The sequence below is a fragment of the Anabrus simplex genome, chromosome 1 (assembly GCF_040414725.1).
Source record: "Anabrus simplex isolate iqAnaSimp1 chromosome 1, ASM4041472v1, whole genome shotgun sequence".
NCBI lineage: Eukaryota > Metazoa > Arthropoda > Insecta > Orthoptera > Tettigoniidae > Anabrus > Anabrus simplex.
In genome coordinates, this window is record NC_090265.1 from 982343548 (window position 1) to 982358325 (window position 14778).

General features: G+C 39.4%; 1 protein-coding gene across 1 annotated transcript in view; it reads right to left on the bottom strand.

Annotated features, from left to right (window-relative positions):
* LOC137496952 (uncharacterized) overlaps positions 1 to 14778 on the bottom strand; it is a 1159990-nt gene that overhangs the window by 406263 nt on the left and 738949 nt on the right. The window lies entirely within an intron of this gene.

Consider the following 14778-nt stretch of genomic DNA (forward strand, 5'->3'; position numbering starts at 1 on the left):
AATAAATAAGAATAATGAATTGAAATGTCCGTAGTATGGGCACCAGAGTTCACCAGAATGGATCCCTCAAGTTTTAATAGAGCATGATAATTCTCTCTCCGAGAAAGTGTACATAAAGCTGCGTACTAGTACATCTGCTTCAGGCCTTACCTAACCTTCTGAAAACGACACAATAGGTAGAAACTGCACCCAGGTTCATCAATAACTCCACTGATTCTAAAATAACTAACTACATTCTGAATAACATCCATGCATGAGCACCTCATCAACACACCAAAATATACATAAAATACACTCACACAATACTGCTGGAAGACTCCATATTTACAAAAACAAGAAAAAAACAGTGGGAAATCAGAAGCGAGGACCAGTCCGTTGAACATTAATTACAAAGCACATATATGTAGATAAATACCCTTTACTGTCCCTGTGTATCAACACAACTTGCATATTTTCATAATTGGCACTTGTTATATTACACAGATACTGTGCTTTATAATTCTGTGTTCACTGATTCTAACACTTGGTTTAAAGATACATTCACTCGAGCAAAACACGTTTGTTGTTCCAGAACATAAATTATGGGAAGTCTGAAATACAGCATCCCATAGCTCTCAGCAACATACAAGACACCAAACCGCCACAAATGATAAAATGATAAGTGCCTAAGCACTGCACAGTTTGTAGTTCAGTACCACACATCACATTCCACAAAATTTCACGTCAGCCACGTTCCACAAATGTTACATCTCCTCTACTTTCCACCAAAGATTTTAAGACAAGCATGTTTCACGAAAGTTACATCTCCCCTACGTTTCACCGAGGATTCAAGACAAGCATGTTTCACGAAAGTTACATCTCCCCTACGTTCCACCGAGGATTCAAGACAAGCATGTTTCACAAAAGTTATATCTCCTCCACGTCTCACCAAAGAGTGAAGACAAGCATGTTTCACAAAAGTTACAACTCCTCTACGTATACCAAAGTTTTTAAATCAACTCCTCCGCTGTTTTCAATCAAGTCCTCTCCGCCGTTTTCTCACATTCTAAATAGACCTCAGCTTCCCCATCCTCTCACATGGTACGTCTAGATTGGTCCTGGCCATTCAATCACGAGTGGAAGATCCTCTTGCCATACCAAGACCAGGCCCTGAACCGCTTCCGGGTCCCAAAACAATAAAAACAAGGGCAGCTCATCGGATTCTGGGCTGCTCCACGACTCGCAGAAACTTTTCGATTTGTAAATAGAACTATTTTCCCGTCCGCTTGTGCAAAGCAAATTACTCATATCACATATGAAGACCTTCCAGTTTAAAATATTAAGAATAAATATACGAATGAAATAATAATAATAATAATAATAATAATAATAATAATAATAATAATAATATTAATAATGATTATAATAATACGAATAATAACAGTAACATCTCTTACACCGGGCGAGTTGGCCGTGCGCGTAGAGGCGCGCGGCTGTGAGCTTGCATCCGGGAGATAGTAGGTTCGAATCCGACTATCGGCAGCCCTGAAAATGGTTTTCCGTGGTTTCCCATTTTCACACCAGGCAAATGCTGCGGCTGTACCTTAATTAAGGCCACGGCCGCTTCCTTCCAACTCCTAGGCCTTTCCTATCCCATCGTCGCCATAAGACCTATCTGTGTCGGCGCAACGTAAAGCCCCTAGCAAAAAAAAAAACATCTCTTACTTCTGAATACAATGCGAGGGTGTGATCTATGTACTATGACATTATATGACAAAATTATGCAACAATAAGGTTAATAAAGCTATCAAAATTACTTACGTACAAATAATATATACACTCAAGGTATATCGCATATTATAAGAAATATCGGGAGTAAGGCTGCTCACTTAAATTGTATGATGATCTCTACGCGAAATACTGGATCTTAAATGCCATCATTTTACGCTTGTTTGAGTACACGGAATTTCTGAATGATTATTAACAGAAATATTTCCCGAAATATCACCTATCGAGTTAGATATGGTAAAAGCCATGCTGTCTCCAGATGACATAGTGTTATGAGGAGAGAGGAAATGGAAGTACAAGAATAAGTTAATATACGGAATCAAGTGATGGAAGAGTTTGAAATTTGAATAAGTGCAGCGTAGAGTAAAACAATAGTGATGACAAGAGGAAGGAAGGGGTGGATAGAAGAAATTGTAAAACCAATAGAAGTTGTGAAAGGTTTCAAATACTAGGAAAGTTAAATCACAGTTGGGAAAATAACCGGGGAGATTGGAAAGATAATATAATAATCAAACAGACTTTACCAAAGGTTGAGGGAGATAATGTGCAACGAAAATATTCCGAGGAAATAAATAAATAAATAAATAAATAAATAAATAAATAAATAAATAAATAAATAAATAAATAAATAAATAAATAAATAAATAAATAAATAAATAAATAAATAAATCGTATTCAACCTATTATGTAATGATATTGACATAAGTATCAATTACGTGGACAACAACAACAACAACGCGAGATGAGAGTAGAGTTCAGGCGGCCTAGATGAAATTCCTTAGAGGTATCGTAGAGTAAAGAAGAAAATATAGAATCAGAAATGACGAGATTAGAAAAAGGATTAAGATAGAATAGAACAGGATGATGATGATGATGATGATGATGATGATGATGATGATGATGATGCTTGTTGTTTAAAGAGGCCTAACATCGAGGTCATCGGCCCCTAATAAGAAATAAAATAAAATAAAATAAAATAAAATAAAATAAAATAAAATAAAATAAAATAAAAAGTCCAAAACCTCCACCGACCAGAATTCAAAGCGTGGGGACGAAAAATGAATGGATGTGAATTTAAAACGATCAGTGGAACCGACCCACAGTGCCTCATAAATTACGCACAGAAGCTGGCACAAGGGACTGCTTCTATAGACGATGCTGAATCGATATGCTTGTAGTCGAAACGGGTCCGAAATCCAGGTCATCGGCCCCTCGTAATGGTACTTATCGCTAGGAAAGTAGAACCATGCTATTAGTCATTTGGCGGTACTAATCAAAAGTAGCGTAGACTCGTGGTATTCCACACATTATGGTACTATTCACAGGTAGTGTAATGCGCACATGTAACACAGACCTATGGTGTTTCGCACATTGCGGCGCTATTTACAGGCAACGCAAACCTATGGCGTTCCGCACATGACTGGACTAACCACAGGGACCCAAACTATCTCGTGGTTTTCTTCACATAGTGGGAACTAAGCAGAGGCAAGGCAGAACTATTGTGTCGCTGATCCTATGGTGTTGCTCACATAGGGGTACGAATCACAGGTATCGTAAGACTCTCATCCTTATTCACACACTGTCGCTACCAATCACAAACCTATTGCGTACCTAACATAATGGTACTATGCGCAAGTAAATGCGACCCATGGTGCTCCCTGCGTGATGGTACTAATTAGAAGTAGTCTCATGGTTCTAATTGATCATCCCTTGGTCGCCCCTTTTAGTCGCCTCTTACGACAGTCAGGGGATACCGCGTGTGCATTCTACATGTGCGTCCCCCACCCGCAGGGGGTAGTGTGTTTGGTCCGCGAGAGGTATTTTATTTCCCTCAAGTCCGCCGGCAAGCCGGTTAGGACACCCTATCCGCCACCTGGGACTCGCCACGTGGGAGCATCACCTCTCCCCCTGCGTAGTAGGTTCGTGGAATAGAACAGGATAGAAACAAGCGAGCTGTATGAGAAGGCCGAGTTCCACAGAAAGTATTTACAGAGAAATAAACAGGAAAGAGACCACAAGGAAGGTTTTTGAAAGAAGTGGGTGAGGAAAGAGGAAATAATATTTCATGTATGAAAAGAATTGTGGAGGTCATTGATTCATAACCCGACTCAAGAAAGAACTGGAAACGGGAACTGAAGTAGAATAAGAAGAGAAAGTAACCAGGATTGGCATATCAAGACTAAAGAATACTTTTCTCCCTCTCTCTTTCTCTTTCTCTGAGTATGTATGTCTTGATGAAAGACAGTCACATATTAAAAATACCACCACCTGGAATCTATTTCTCAGTGGTCGGCAGCGGCATAGATCCGATAACATTAGGCAGTTATGAAGAGCCGTATTGGCAGCTTCGTTTTATTCTCCTTCCTTCTTTTATAGTCGAGCCTGCTGACGTCACCACCTTAAACCCTTCTCGACGGCCGCTGGCGCGAGGCGATAGCGAGAATGGCTGTTCTTAGATGAGTCATCTTCGAAGCACCAACCTATTTTCTCCCTATCATATGCTTTATCACAGAATGCCACTGGTTATGAGAGGAATTTCATCTCAAGTACTACAACATATATAAGGAGATTAACCTAGATGAAAGTCAAATCCCCCGAACTTTGCTTCAGACGAAACAACTCTCATATACGATCAACCGGCACTTTGGCCTGTTGCTCACTACTAATGAAAGGATTAGGTGCAGCACCTTTTTTAAAAATATAGCTATTTTGATACAGATAAGTAAATAACATATATGTATGTAGGGACATGAATGTAAGCGAAATAAAGACAATGTTTTGCACTTTTTTGTAAGGTTACTATATTTTGCCACCTTCCTCTTCTCCTTCATGTTTCAGCACCTTTTCACCCCATATTTATCTTTATTTTTTAAAGATTAGCCTTTTTTCCTTTCTTGAATAGTTTTTTAACATTTTGTTTGATCATAACTCAACACTAGTCAATAAATAAGTATTAAAATACAATTTATCGAAACCACCAGTAATTTGTATCCCAGCAACAATGGCCATCCTCTGCATGAATGACCTACCTGCAGCTGTGAAATCAAAAATTAAACAATAATATTGCAACAGTTTAAACAAAATTCAGTTAGTACTGGCATGAATTTAACGGTTCCACCTATCTACTGTGTACTCTTTCGTTGACCGTGTTAGTGTTTTGCCAGTCCGCACCAGAGCATATTTTTCTAAACACAAAATCATGTCGAAGATTAAGAAAGGAGGTACTGAAGAGGAACAGTGGAAGAATTTAGGGACAACCCCGATAGATTTGCTAAAGACAAATTCGAATTAAACTTGAAGAACAATCCACATGTGGAAACCTTCGCAACTTCGACTGAACTCCCTTTACGAGTGCTGACAAGATATTCTCCATTGGATTCTGTAGATGTTGAGGGAGGTCACGATGTCCGCATCAGCGATTTTGTTCAAACTTTGTAGGTTGGTAGTACTACATCACAAAAACACATTGACAAAGTAGCAGCGCGCAACTCTCATATATTTTCGAAAAAAGCGATTTTGAAAATGTCATAAAAAGAGAGGTTTAGCATGCCAGGTACAATCAAGCGAGAGACTGTGGCGCGGTGGTCGAGTGGTTAAGGTTCTCCACTTCAGTTATGAAAATGGCGAGTTCGAGTCACGCTGCAACCAGCTTTCTACCCCCCCCTCCACTTTTCATCTATTACAAATTTATTTTCTTCTATTACTGTCAAAATAAATTATTTTTTTCTTTCCAAGTAATTTGTCCTCTTCTGTAATCTCTACAGAGTCGCCGGGATCCAGTAAGCGATTTATATGAAGAAGGTCCTCGGCGTAAGCCATGGCCCTTTTCAACTGGATTCATTGCTTGCTCTCCCTGGAACTCGTTTGCAATTTGCGTAGCTTCACATTCAAGAACACTTTCGTTCGAACGTAATTCAACATGAGAGATCTCCATGCCGATCGAACTTATGACTAGCACGTCTGGTTACATCGCAGACAACATCGCGGTCAGACAGTAACTAACTGCTGCTCTCATTTGCAACACGAGGAAAAAGGGGATTAGAAAATGTCAGAAAAAAAATTGAGACGAGCGTTACTCGAACTCGCCATTTTTTTAACTGAAGTGGAGAACCTTACTCACTCGACCACCGCGCCACAGTCTCTCGCTTGATGGTACCTGGCATGCAATACCTTTCGTGACTTTTCTTGACATTTTCAAAATAGCTTTTTTTTTTTTTTTTTTTTTTTTTTTGGAAATTTAGAGAGTTGAGCGCTACTACTTTGCCAGTGTGTTTTTGTGATGTAGTACTACCAACCTACAAAGTTTGAACAAAATCGGTGATGCGAACATCGTGACCTCCCCTTGTGCGCTCAAAGCGCCAGCGACTACTGTCTAAAACTTTGAAATATTACGTGTAATCCAATATAACATGCTGATTAATTATTAGAACCGAGAAAATAAGATAAATATTCATACAACTGGTTTAAACGGTAATAAAATGATTTCATGAACACCTTTTCTTGACCTTGTATGTATTTTCAGGACCTTCTTCTGTCCCTTTCCTGACCATACCTTCCACCTTACAATCCTTTCTCTACTCATGGCTCAGAAGTTCTCTTACGTGACGTTCCACACGGTTAATTTTTCCACGTCATGACGCCTGCAATATCCAGTCTGTGGTAGTAAAATCTATATATCTATTTATTAATTAAGTCTTCAGGCTGAAGGCTGGTTGGATCCTCAAACAGCACCACCAAAGGCAATGTGGTTACAGAACTACCGCGACGTTATAATGAGGCATTCAGGGCACGATGAGGAGTGATGAAATTTGCCGTTGCTTACCTCAATGGGTCAGAAAGTGCTAATGCAACACGACTGACCTTTTAAGAAGCATGTTTTATAACATTCAGATGCACTAATTGTGTTCAGAATGTCTTTTCTCAGCAGTTTCTATACTGCCACAGCCAAAGACGAGATATTTCAGTGGAAAATACAGTTTGCTCTGTCCTGAGAGAGGAGAAAAGCGAAAAATGCATCCATCGAGAAGTAGGAACAGCCTAAATAGTTTGAAAGTAGGCGGAAAGAAATAGGAGGGAAGAATTTCTTTATTAAATTAATTTTACGAAGAAACCTAATATTGTGATGTTACCGCGGTTATTGTGTTGACTATAAACTATGTTCTGAAGTCACTGTTTTGAGCTTAGATGGAATCTTATAGGCTCAAACATTTTCCTGTGTTTCATATGCGTTCGGCTTCGTACCTGACTGGTCAGCGTCTTGACCTTTAGTCCTCAGGGCCTCGAGTTCGATTCCAGGCCGGGTCAAAATATTTGAATGTTAAACGATTTATTCCCTTGGCTCGGGGGGGGGGGTTGTGCTGTCACCAACATCTCTATAACCCTCACACCACACTATCTTCCACTTCAATAACACGCATTTTCTCATGCACAGGAGATGAATCAAAGTAAAAGGACTTACCATTCAAGATTCTCAAATGCATAGAGAAATACGTTTTGAACGGATTTTAAATGACAGTATGGCTGCTATTTATTACATATCTACACTATTATTCAACAAAATTTGCGAGAAATAAAAAGAAAACACTGAGTAAATATGATAAAATCTGATATTTACTGCATCCCTTTAATATCAGAATACTAATCTACGCTTTGCTGAAACGCCTCGTATTTAAATACGGCTTTATCAACGCGGAAGAGTTGTCAAGCATCTTCTCTTGTGATGCTGTTTAGCAAGTGCTTGCTTTGATCTCGTTTGGAGACAATCAACTTTTATCTGGCTCTCAGCCATTTAATTCTAACACTTCTTGCAAAATGGGCGTTTGTAGATTCTTTCAAAACTCTCAACTGGAGGACACATAGGTTCTAAGACGACGGTCCTGACCAAATACGTTAAATGTTTCAATAATAATAATAATAATAATAATAATAATAATAATAATAATAATAATAATAATAATAATAATAATAATAATAATAATAATAATAATAATAATAATAATAGGTTTAATGTCTCTTCAACTGCTATAGATTTTAAGTTACACCAGAGAGCCAGAATTATTTCCTGAAAAAGGATGCTTTAAACGTGCTAATAAATCCTCTGACACAGGTCATGCGCATTAAATCACTGTTTAATCGCCAAGTAACAGCACCAGGATTCAACCTCACAACGTTAAACATAGAAACATGTTAATCACACGGCGTTATCATCATCATCATCATCATCATCATCATCATCATCAACTCTTGGTTTATTGCAGTTGGAGGCTTGCCTGTTGTTTCTGCTGGTTCATTTTTGGGTCTAGGGATATGTTGTTGTAAAAAAATGCAATGTTATCCCCGTACAGACTATGAAGTTCCGTGGAGGGGTGGAAGGTATAGGCTTCCACTATCCGTAACCTCGGCACTTAATAAGGTAGAGTGGTTAGTTCTACGATCGGCCGCCTTTGCGCCCAGGAATTAAACTGGTACTCATTTTTGGTGTAGGCTGATGGAACCTCACGGCCATATGTACCTCCGAAAGTGGATATCTCGTTTCTTAAATTTTTCTACCTCCTGATGGTAAATCGAGCCCACGTCCTTCTGGGTGAACCAAGCCCGCCTTTACCACCTCGGTTAGGCAGCCCATGATATGCTGTTGTACAGTCTCAAATACTTAATAATATGTTGTACTCATTGCGCCTGATGGTAATCTTCATTAGTGTAGCGTACGTTCTAGTGTGTGTTGAAATATAATACACGAAATGACTAAGTAGTCACTTGGCTAGCTAGCAAAATAGCCCTCATTGCATTACAATTTCAACTCGGACCGAATGTACTCAAGACAAAACACAATTCAGAATGAATTACACTTTAAGTACACAATCAGATAAGCAAATTTAACTTATCTTGCAGTGACCTGGCCAGAGAGATAATTCAATACAGTGTGTAAAACGCAGGACTCTCCAGAGAGCGGATTGAATCTACTACCGAAACGCGAAAGAATGTCAACGAGATACTACACTAGTTTACTTGGATTAAACCAACTTTACTAAATAGCAAGGAAACGAAAGATGAATGTGTGTGGGACAAACCTAGGTGAAACAACAAATAGAGCTTGAGTTTACAAGGTTACGATTTCCATTATCATTGCTGGCAGGACCTAGTGTTTACAGTGCACTATGTCTTCTGGTATAGGCTAGAGTAGTTTTGTTACTTTTATAGATCTGTCTCTGTCTTATCCTTGACTTTGACAATATGAAAGTGACTGACGTATGAGCGATGCTAGTAATGCCATTCCTTCTGCAGCCAGTCCCTGCTATGAATGGTGTGAAAATGTTACTCGTAGGGTCAGTTGGTGCATGCATTTCAGTGGGCTTGGCAGACTGATATGTAATAGCAACTTCTGGCTCGGTGAGGAAAGCAACGGAAAACTACCTCACTCATTTTCCTAGTACGCCTCTTCAGTGATGCCTAGGCCATCTATGACAGCTGATGGCAGAGCTGTTGAGGATCCAATCAGCCTTAGGGTTGAAGACTGAACATACATACAACAGTCTTCTAGGAAATTAAAACCAGTTCATATTAAAATAATAACCTATTAAAATAATAACCTAAAGTAGGCTGGGTAATCAAAGATACGTAGTTACAGGTAAATCCAATTCGCAGTCGTAGTGCGTTTCATGAACAATAAATGAGAAATGAAATTCCACGTAACAGGAAATTGCCTAATGGAATTAACGAAATGAAATACAATTATTAAAATTAGCATCAAATGATTAAATAACGAAATAAAATATGACCATTATCAACAGAAAGACGTAAGTAATTTAAATTATTTTATATTAAAGTAATTATATTAAACTCCGATGAAACCACATGAGTCTAAATTATTCGGTACCGAACTCGATAGCTGCAGTCGCTTAAGTACGGCCAGTATCCAGTATTCTGGAGATAGTGGGTTCGAACCCCACTGTCGGCAGCCCTGAAGATGGTTTTCCGTGGTTTCCCATTTTCACACCAGGATGCTAGGGCTGTACCTTAATTAAGGCCACGGCCGCTTCCTTCCCATTCCTGGTCCTTCCCTGTCCCATCGTCGCCATAAGTCCTGTCTGTGTCGGTGCGACGTAAAGCCAATGAGGGATGGAATAGGCAAAAAATTCAATTAAGGAATACATAGTCAAGTACAACTTCTCAAACGGTATCAAACTTGCAATTGTATTCAATCAGGATCCCAATAAACAAAGGAGGCGTTTCTTTCCACCATGTTAGGTTTTATAGATAAAATCAACACGAAGGCAGAATTGACCATGCAAAACCTAGGACTGTATATGGTAGTCTTACCAAGCATATCTCATATAACGGTAGAACTTACAATTTTTGAATATTAGAATAAGTCACCAGAAATAAGATAGTTACGTTACCACGTAACTGTTCCGTAGAAGTTGACCCACGCGAGTAAAATCCATATCCAGAATAATTGCTCAAATCTAGAAGATCGCTGTCGATATAAAAAAAGTTAAAGAGCTGTAACAGTTAACTTATCCTGGATAAGTAATGACCCAACATTCTTTCCATTGACCAAGACTAGGGTCAAGAATCGATGTCATTCTAAAATACATCCAGCTTTTATCGCGAGCAATACGCATCTGAATATCGGCAATTATCATGGTCAACGACAAGAATCAAATCAAGTGACCCCAAAATCACCTAGTTCACCGACTGGCTAGAGAGTGCATCCCCATACAAAAAAGAAAAAAGAAGTACACTGTATCATGCAAGAGCGATCAGTGTAAGAAAGCAGGAGTGATGTAAGACTCGCAAGGAGCGGAAATTACAATACCATAGGAGAAGCTACAGAATGCCATTACGCGAATAGTTATTTAATTAAAATTGTGAAACAAATTTTAATTACGCTTAAAGCAACAAAAAATAATAAATAACGTGGGAGTATTGTGACACTAAGCTTAGTCCCGTTATAGTGTAATTGTAGTTAACAGGGGATAGGATTCCGAATGTAATGATTTCAACTTTAACACTTCCTTACGGCTCAAATAGAAAGAGCAAAAATAAATAATGTTATTGGCTGTACGTCCACTAACTACATTTTTACGGTTTTCGGAGACGCAGAGGTGCTGGAATTTAGTCCCTCAGGAATTCTTTTATATGCCGGTAAATCTGCCGACACGAGGCTGACATACTTGAGCACCTTCAAATACCACCGGACTGAGCCAGGATCGAAACTGCCAAGTTGGGGTCAGAAGGCCAGGGCCACAACCGTCTGAGCCACTCAGCCCGTCAATGTAGAGTTTCAAGGATGATCGATGTAGTTAAATCCAAACTCTGTAGTATATTACATAGAACGACATTATACTTCCCATTCAAAGTGACTGCCATAACCAGATTCAGCGATCAAAATGAATTCTTGATACAGTTTCAGGCCGGCCCCGTGGTGGAGGGATAGCGTGCTTGCCTCTTACCCGCAGGCCCCGGGTTCCATTCCCAGCCAGATCAGGGATTTTTACTTGGACTTGAGGGCTGGTTCGAGGTCCACTCAGCCTACGTGATTAGAATTTAGGAGCTATCTGACAGTGAGATAGCGGTCCCGGTATAGAAAGTCAAGAATAACTGCCGAGGGGATTCGTCGTGCTGACCACACGACACCCCGTAATCTGCAGGCCTTCGGGCTGAGCAGCGGTCGCTTGGTAGGCCAAGGTCCTTCAAGGGCTGTAGTGCCAAGAGGTTTGGTTTTGGTTCTTCAGATACAATATTATGGTAGTATTAGAAGCTTCGTATCCAAGCGTTAAGTTACATATCATGATTGGACTGAGCATCTGTCCTTGTCTGAGTTTTAAATCTCATCGTTCACAACGAACACCTCAGTATGTTATCCCAGGTCTCTGTAACATGCCCAAATGTTTATCAACCTATTGCATTACATAGAGTCGGCCCAAAAAGTATTGGTACACCGTCATATCCGAGGCTGTTGGGTTTGCGAGTCGTATATTTCCGTATACACCACTAAGTGCTACCTTCCATACATAACCTACCATACTGCCCAAAGTACCCGACCATACCATCAAATACTGTGTTATAACAGTAAATGTGTCTTTCCTGAATGCAAAAAGGTATTGGCACAGAGAACGGCATCAGGGAACAGTGGTGCTTGTGGGGTACAAGCAACGCCATCTGCTAAAGTGATACACACTGCGTAATCTTTACAGGCCACTCGCTAGTCTTATGCGGTATTGAGCACCAGCTGTCACCAGAATAATAATAATAATAATAATAATAATAATAATAATAATAGTAATAATAATAACGTTACTGACTTAACGCCCCACTAACTACTTTTACGGTTTTAGGAGACGCCGAGGTGCCAGAATTTAGTTCCACAGGAGTTATTTTACGTGCCAGTAAATCTCCCGACACGAAGATGACCACCTTCAAATACCACAGGACTGAGCCAGGAACGAACCTGGGCCAGCGCCCCAACCGTCCGAGCCACTCAGACCGGCTGTTGTCACCAGAGTCCGAAGACGAAGGAACATGCAGTGTCGTTACGTGATACAGCAGTGTTGCTCCATTCACAAGGGAAGAACTCTCGACAGATTGGTGAGGAACGTTCTGTTAACTACACCGCAGTAAGTGTTATCGTTAATAAATACAAGGAGACCAGTACAACAGGAAGTAAGCACCAATATGGAGGTCCGAAAGTGCTTACAACTCGAGCGTAGACGAAACGTCAGCCTCGCTCAGACAGAACTGTTTTCAAGAGCAGGAACTGTTCCTGCGGATATTCAGACAATGTCCAACAGTCTTCAAACTATGCGCAGTGTTTTGAATGGGGTTAATATGAATGGTAGATATCCCAGGAAGAAGCCATGCATTTCGGAAATTAACCGTAAGAAACGCATGCAGCTTGCGAAGGAATACAGCAGCAAGCGGATCGAATTTTGGAACAAAGCTATATTTTCGGACGAATCGAAGTTGAATGCATTCGGACCCGATGAAAAGAAGAAAGTATAGCTCAGGCACACCACAGAGCAGGACGTAGTATATATTTTTAATGCGTAAAAATAATCAATATTCTAACTACATCACTACACTGAATGAGTAGACATCATTGCACTGCGGCTTTAAGGCGGATTCTGTATGCGTAACGTGTAAGAAGCAATTCTAAGTTTATCACTGGAAGGAAAGCTAATCAGAAGAATATCACGTATTTTTCGAGCAGTAATCAGAGCAAAATGGGAATACATGCACGAGCACAGCGTTTGAAGAGTGTAGATCTAAAACATATTGTTACCCATTGCCTGAGGCATGAGTATTGCTTTAAAGTGTGTCACTGTGTGTAAATATGTTTTTATCTGTCCGAATCGTTGACTGAATAGTCAGCCTTTCGTTCAGAGGGTCCTGGGTTCGACTCCCAGCCGGGTCGGGGATTTTAACCTTCATTGGTTAATTTCATTGGCTCGGGGGCTGGGTGTTTGTACTGTCCCCAACATCCATGCAACTCACACACCACACATAACACTATCCTCCACCACAATAACACGCAGTTACCTACACATGGCAGATGTCGCCCACCCTCATCGGAAGGTTTGCCTTATAAGGGCTGCACCCGGCTAGAAATAGCCACACGAAATTATTTATAATTTTCTATTACATCATTTGTAATTGGGACACCCTGTAGATGATAAATAAATAAATTCTATTCTGTTAACAGAGTAGTTAGTAAATTGTTTTGTTTGGTTTATATTATTTTGTGTGGTTTTTTGGGTTCATAGTTAATAGTTTTAGTGTAGATAGTTAGAGTTTTACATTATATATAATAGTATGTTAGTTTATATTGTTTTGTTTGGTTTTTTGGGTTCATGTGTATTTTATTTTCTTTATTGCCTGTAACCGATGGTGCAAACTAGGGTGGCAATAAAGAGTTATCTATCTATCTATCTATCTATCTATCTATCTATTCTGTTAACAGCCCATACATGGAGGTAGTAGAAACCTACTTGACGTACTGATCCCAGATTGTTCTGAAATAACATACTTTATAAGTCTTGGTGGCGAAGTTATTACAAGAAAACAGTAGCATCCCTTGAGCATCAGAAAGTGGAGTTCCAATTCAAAATCAGCGACTTCAGCTGCGTTAGAAGTAATGCCGGTGTTATTATTATTGATGGCCTAGTGTCGTATGCTCCGTATAAAAGTTATTGATCAAGCCTGAAAGGCACTCCCGAGAAGAAAGACGACAGTGTTGACGACATGGTCAAGCTAATGAAGTATATCCTTGAAGAGAAAGGAACTACAGCATTATATCGCCGTTGCGTTTAGAAAAACCACTATGTGATAATATTTCAGCTTAGAACTCTGGTTCTGTTTTCTAAGGTTCAGTATTGCATGTACTAGATCAAATAATTTTCGTTCTGTGATACATGTGTTGCGGGTCAGTATTTCTCCCCTCAACATTGTCACATAAATGTACAATCGAGACGTAATTATATGAACAAATATTACAGAACTGGCCGGTGTATAAATAATTCAATTTCCTCAATGTTTCCGTGGATTGAAACAATCAATTTGTAGAGAGTAATATGTTAGTTTTGTATATACTATATTTTCATTTAAGTATAATCTTTCAAGTTACTAATTTGTAGTATTTCTATGTTTAAATTTATTTTTAAAATAATTAAAAATCTTTATGCTCGACGATGCCGAAATATGAGTATTATACGCCAGAAAACTGAATCCTAATGAGGCTCATTAAAGTTCAAGTTTCATTATGATACAGGTTCTCCACCAACCAGAGTTCAATTTTCATTATGATACAGGTTCTCCACCAATCAGAGTTCAGATTTGCATTTAACATCAATGCACCTTCTACTTCCAATATTCCACAACCACACGGTACGTTCCACCAAATTCATTTCACCAACTGTACAATAAACAATTTTTGTTTGAAATAAAGCTAGGTTATGATAACCTTCTATCAAAGTTATGAAAATATACGACATTGTCAAGGTCTCTGATCCA